Source organism: Dermochelys coriacea, chromosome 11 (genome assembly GCF_009764565.3).
Source record: "Dermochelys coriacea isolate rDerCor1 chromosome 11, rDerCor1.pri.v4, whole genome shotgun sequence".
Lineage (NCBI taxonomy): Eukaryota > Metazoa > Chordata > Testudines > Dermochelyidae > Dermochelys > Dermochelys coriacea.
This window is the reverse complement of record NC_050078.2, coordinates 77,687,099-77,693,426: the sequence shown is the minus strand read 5'-3', so window position 1 is coordinate 77,693,426 and position 6,328 is coordinate 77,687,099. Positions and strand designations below refer to the sequence as shown.

Sequence of the window (6,328 nt, the reverse complement as noted above, 5' to 3'; positions counted from 1 at the left end):
TGGGGATTGGCTGTGAGCCAGACAGCATGGCTGGCTCTGGGAGATTTGCCTGTATAAGGACTGCAGCACCCAGCCCTCCAGTAGCGTGACATGTGTACAGATATGTGGGTAGGATTTATGGCCCGGTTTGAAAGTTACTTGAAACGGCCCCATTCTGCCTCCTCGCCTCCCCCAGCCCCGTTACTCCAGAGCTGGCAGGCCACTGAAATCAGGCAATGCCCTTCTCAGCATGAGTCGTCTGGCTGAAGCAATGGCACCATGGACTGGGGCATTGTTCCCTGCCTTCCTGGGGATATTTCCCTTTGAATACACAGTGCCGGGGGTCACCTTGGGGTTCCCTGCTGCTAATGTAACACCGAAAGACCCTGGTCAGCGGCAGGCAGGATCTGCGGAGAAAGAAGTGGTTCAGGACTATTTAGAAAAGCTGGACGAGCACAAATCCATGGGGCTAGATGCACTGCATCCGGAGTGCTAAAGGAGTTGGCGGATGTGATTGCAGAGCCATTGGCCATTATCTTTGAAAACTCATGGGGATCGGGGGAGGTCCCGGATGACTGGAAAAAGGCTAATGTAGTGCCCGTCTTTAAAAAAGGGAAGAAGGAGGAGTTGGGGAACTACAGGCCAGTCAGCCTCACCTCAGTCCCTGGAAAAATCATGGCACAGGTCCTCAAGAAATCAATTCTGAAGCACTTAGAGGAGAGGAAAGTGATCAGGAACAGTCAGCATGGATTCACCAAGGGCAAGTCATGCCTGACTAATCTAATTGTCTTCTCTGACGAGATAACTGGCTCTGTGGACAAGGGGAAAGCAGTGGACATGTTATTCCTTGACTTTTGCAAAGCTTTTGACATGGTCTCCTACAGTATTCTTTCCAGCAAGTTAAAGAAGTATGGGCTGGATGAATGGACTATAAGGTGGATAGAAAGCTGGCTAGATAATTGGGCTCAACAGGGGCCGGTTTTGTTCAATATCTTCATTAATGATCTGGAGGATGGTGTGGATTGCATCCTCAGCAAGTTTGCAGATGACACTAAACTGGGAGGAGAGGTAGATACGCTGGAGCGTAGAGATAGGATACAGAGGGATCTAGACAAATTAGAGGATTGGGCCAAAGAAATCTGATGAGGTTCAGCAAGGACAAGTGCAGAGTCCTGCACTTAGGACGGAAGAATCCCATGCACCATTACAGACTAGGGACCGAATGGCTAGGCAGCAGTTCTGCAGAAAAGGACCTGGGGGTTACAGTGGACCAGAAGCTGCATATGAGTCAACAGTGTGCCCTGGTTGCCAAGAAGGCTAATGGCATTTTGGGCTGTATAAGTAGGGGCATTGCCAGCATATCGAGGGAGGTGATTGTTCCCCTCTATTTGGCATTGGTGAGGCCTCATCTGGAGTACTGTGTCCAGTTTTGGGCCCCACACTACAAGAAGAATGTGGAAAAATTGGAAAGATTCCAACAGAGGGCAATAAAAATTATTAGGGGGCTGAAGCACATGACTTATGAGGGGAGGCTGAGGGAACTGGGATTGTTTAGTCTGCAGAAGAGAAGAATGAGGGGGGATTTGATAGCTGCTTTCAACTACCTGAAAGGGGGTTCCAAAGAGGACGGACCTAGACTGTTCTCAGTGGTAGCAGATGACAGAACAAGGAGTAATGGTCTCAAGTTGCAGTAGGGGAGGTTTAGGTCGGATATTAGGAAAAACTTTTTCACTAGGAGGGAGGTGAAGCGCTGGAATGGGTTACCTAGGGAGGTGGTGGAATCTCCTTCGTTAGAGGTTTTTAAGGTCAGGTTAGACAAAGCCCTGGCTGGGATGATTTAGTTGGGTTGGTCCTGCCATGAGCAGGGGGTTGGACTAGATGACCTCCTGAGGTCCCTTCCAATCCTGATATTCTATGAACCTGGGACATCTGGAACTAAATGCATGAACCTCTACTGCATGAGCTAAAATCTGACTGGCTCTTAGCTAAGGCTGTTCAGCAGACTCATTTAACTCTCTCTAAGTGGTCTCGGTGCCATTAGATGGGACAGAACACCACACGCAGAAGGTGTGTGGGTTACACATGTGTCAGCACTGCCCACACAGCAGGGAAACCCCTGGGAGGAGAATGGGAGAAGGGGGATTGCCATGAGCTCTAATGCGTCACCTCAGCTTTCCCTTTGTCTGGCAGGAGCACCTTGTGGGACACTGTCACTGAATGCAGTGCATTGCTACCCTCCCCCCCCCGGACCATGCGCATATGGGTCTCACCCTGGGCCTTGCGTGCCTCTTTGCCCACCTGTTGTCTGTCCTCCTTCCCCTCCCCATCTCATGAGACCCCACCCACATGCACACTACTGTCATGGACACCCACATGGACCCCACCCACATAGACACCCGCATAGACCTGGATGCCCTCCGCCTCCAAGGTGTTATCATTACAAGCGTTAGACGCATGGCCATGGTCGCCATGGACACAAGGTACAGAGCCCTGGTCACTGGGTTGTGGAGGCCATGTTGCAGAAGAAGCTGCACCATTAGCATCAGCTCTGTGCTGGGATGCCGTGCAGGGCCCACAGCCCAAAGCATAGCTGGGCTAGGGACTGCTCTTTTTCCAACCTGTACGTGGGGCTGTGGGGACATGAGGACCCAGCCTCTGTGCTCCCTGCAGCCAGGGGATATTACACCACTCCCTGGAAACATTTTCCTTTTCCTTAAGAGTCGGCTGTTTTCATCAAGTCCCTGGATTCCGGAATAGGGTTTGTATTCAAACCCCAAACCAAACCCTCCTGCTTATAGGGTTATAGGCTGCTGCATCGCACTTTGTGCAGCCAAACCAGTGCAGGACCGGCCCAGCTCTGCTGGGAACTCCGATGTTCCGACAGTCACCTGCAAAGACTTGTGCACATCCTCAGCCTTAGCTTGTAAGCAGCACCTGGAAATCAGGGCTGCTAAGTCCGAGGTACCGTCAGCCACGTGTACGTCGTTGCAGGGCAGGGCCTTAGCGTCCTGCTGGGGACGTAGCACTGCACACACGTGCTGCCGCAGCCTCTGGGGTTGCTGTGGGGGTGCAGTTAGTGGCCATTCTATTTGGCTGGGCTCAGGAGCGGGGACTGGCCCCTGGAATCACCTGCCGGGTGAAGAGACGCCCAGCAGAATGGGGGGTGCAGAGGTTCGGGGCTGAGAACTGGACTCAAAGCCCAGCCTCCCCTGCAGTGCCAGGGGTTGCAGCTTGGGCTGTCTCAGTGTCTCCCTGCGCAGCTCGTCACTGCCGGGGCGATTCCTTTCCAAGGTGAAGCAGCCTCCTGGTTGGCAACAAATATTGTGCAGTGGGCTCGTTGTTTAGCGTTGTGAGGTGCCCGGCTGCCCACTGGGCCTGGCCACTCCTGTGTGCCCAGGGCCTTCTCATCACACTGGGCACACTCAAGGGCCAGGGCTGAAGCCCTTCCGTATCCTTCCTGCTGGCTAGGCCTGGCCAGGAGTGTCCCCCAGCCTGCCAGGGCTGTTCCTGAAGGGTAGCTCATGGGCTTGCACTCCCCTCGAAGGTCGGACCTTCCATCTTCACACCCCTGCCCATTCCTCAATGCCTGAGCAGTCCTGGCTCTCCCCATGTCTGCTGCAGGCCTGGCTAGGAGAGCCTCCACCATCATCCCTAGCTCTGTTTACTACGGGGGAGTAGAGAATCCAGTTACTAGCCCTGGCCGTCCCTCCCAGGAGCCACCAGAAAATGATGCCAAAGTCTGGGTCAGGAAATGAAGGGCACCACGTACGGCTGACACAAGAGGAGCTGGAGTGTAGCTGACCCGGCACCAGGGCCAGCTCCCCTCTTGTGACACAGGCTCTGGGAGGGTAACTGCTGTGAATGCAGACAGCCGTGGGAAAGGGCTTGTCTCATGGCGTCTAATATACGTCAATCCTTGTCCCTTTCAGCATGAAAGTGGATCGAGCAGCAGTTCTGACTCGGATTAAGAAAGCGCCTCCCACTGGCCTGGCTCACATCGGTGGCACATCAGCAGCAGAAGCCAAATACAGTTTAATAACGTCTGTTAGTTCGCTCCAGTTCGCTTTTCCGCTGCCCTTTGCTCCTTCTTCTAAATGAACGTCGTGTAACCTTGTGACTAGTGATTCTCTTCTGTTTGGTTTGTTCAGTTTCTGTCTGGAAGCATTTTAAACTCATGACCTGGCTTGTTTCCCCTCTATCACTGAAGAGGTTTTCCCCTCCTATGTAACCCCTCTGGCAGGTGGTATCGGCAGCAACCAGGGCCGTGGTCGATACCTGCGGGTTCCTCTTCACAATGCACACCAGAACGGTGTGAGCCCCGAGCCAGACATCTGGGAAATCGACACAGTGCCCCAGGCGCCTCTACAAGGCAATTCTTCCCCACATGCAAGCCCTGAGTCTGGGCACAACAAACAGAAATCTTGTAGTGAGAGGAGCAGGAACAGCAAAGTAACTTGGGAAGGGGGAACAGTGACTCCAAAGTATCCACAAACAGTATGTGAAACCCCATCCCACAGTATTTTGGGCAGTGTCCTTTGCCTCAGTTTTCCACCCGGCCGTGGTAAAGTCCGATGCCCGAATGTCCCTTTAACATGCCACTCCCCCGTTCCCTCCACTGCACCCTACTCACGGTTTGTTGTGTGAGGTGAGCAAAGATCCAGCGTCCAGGAGGGTGTTTGTGGGTTCACCTCCTGTACCCTGTGGTGGGCAAGTGATGCCCTGTGACTGCTGGTCCACGGCTGCATTGCCTGCTGGGCCCTTGGTCCAGTTCAGCCCAGTCCTGCAGCGCCATGGCCACCCAGCCCAGCTAGTGGCAATCCCAGCTGTGGAATTTGCTGGGGTGGCGGCACCTTTGATCCAGCTGCTCTGTCTCTCGCTGCTGCCTTTGGTTGCACCGTGGGGATCAGAGGTCCCACCGCCAAGCCTCGTTCTTTGTGATTTCAGCTCCCAGTGATTTAAGGGGGGTGGGGGCCTTACTTCTCCTGCATCCGCTCCCCAGTGCTCCAGCCCCTCCCAGGGTCTAAGGCTCAGCCCCAGACCGGCTCATCAGTGATTTCAACTGTAGTAGTCACTGAGAAGGGAGAAGGACTCTCCGTGGGGTCTATGCAGCTTCATCTTTAATTGCTGGAGGGGGAGAGTCAAATGAAATCTAGGACCCTTAAACAAAATCCTTCGTCCCCTTGCCCTAGAAACACCTGACCCCACCCCATCTGCCCATGACTTGGGAATTACTTCACTACCCCTCGCTTAGTGGCCCCTGCAGCCCAGACACTCACAACCCCCCTACCCCCGAGCCCAGCCACGGCCCCCATGGCCAGCCAGCCCAGACACACACACCGGAGCCCAAGGATCCAGATGCTGGGTCCTTGGCTTGCACAGAGTTTCCTGTGCACTACCCTCTCCTTCCTTCTGAGCATGCTGGGAACTGCACCTCCTGGGAACCTCCAGTTCCTGCCACATCCCCGCCCCCACCCCCGGCTTTGTCCTGTATTTGCGAGCTGGGCGCTGCAGGATTCAGCGGCCCCTAGTGGCAGCCAACATCTCTGCAGCCCATTTCTGTGGGGAAAAATGGAAATTCTGCTCACCCAACATTAGTTTCTGCAAAATTCTGCATTGCGCAGTGGCGCAGAATTCCCCTAGGAGTAATCAGGATACGCTAAGTTCTGCTGCACGTGACTCATACAATAAGGAGAACAACATTTCATCACCCCACCTCCAAGAATTATGTGAAATTTAACCCAAAACAGCCAGAATTGATCACCTTGACAAAGCAGGTCTGTCTGCCGAGCACACTGGGAAAACAGGTGTGTCTTGGACATGTAGTCTGCTCCTCAGGTCTCCCACTTTATCCATAGGTGGCTGGGCATTCAGAGTCACAATGGAATGAGGTAGCCAATCCCCATGAGGTGCTGGGTGTGCACAGTCATGAAATGACATAGTCAGTCCCTTCAGTTCTCTCCAAGTACAATAATCCTAGGCTGGTGGAGAGTGTCCCCAGTGAAGTCCCTGCTCCACTTTGGCTCTGTCCAGCCAGGATTAACATGCTGTAGTGGTTGGGCAGGGGTCAGTGACATTATCTCTCTTATTTGTCTCCCCACAGCACAAAGATCCTATGGAACAGAGGCTTCTTAGAAACAACCCTAGCCTCCTAGTGCTGCTGGGACTCACGCAGGAGTTATAGGTCATGGAACTTCAGTTGCTTCATGGTGATTTGCATCAGCATGGGGGATCTGGCCCTTTGACTCCGCTTGAGATGCCCCAATTGACACCAGGTGGAACCTGAGCTCATTTCCCAGATGCACCGAACATAAACACACACACACACACACACACACAAACCACACAATAG

At 53.6% G+C, this 6,328-nt stretch overlaps 1 long non-coding RNA gene across 1 annotated transcript; it reads left to right on the top strand.

Annotated features, from left to right (window-relative positions):
- The first annotated feature begins 2,412 nt into the window (after positions 1-2,412).
- LOC122458219 lies at positions 2,413-4,099 on the top strand. Its single transcript, XR_006278135.1, has 2 exons — positions 2,413-2,459; positions 3,909-4,099. It is a non-coding gene; the product is annotated as an uncharacterized LOC122458219 (long non-coding RNA).
- Positions 4,100-6,328: the final 2,229 nt, after the last annotated feature.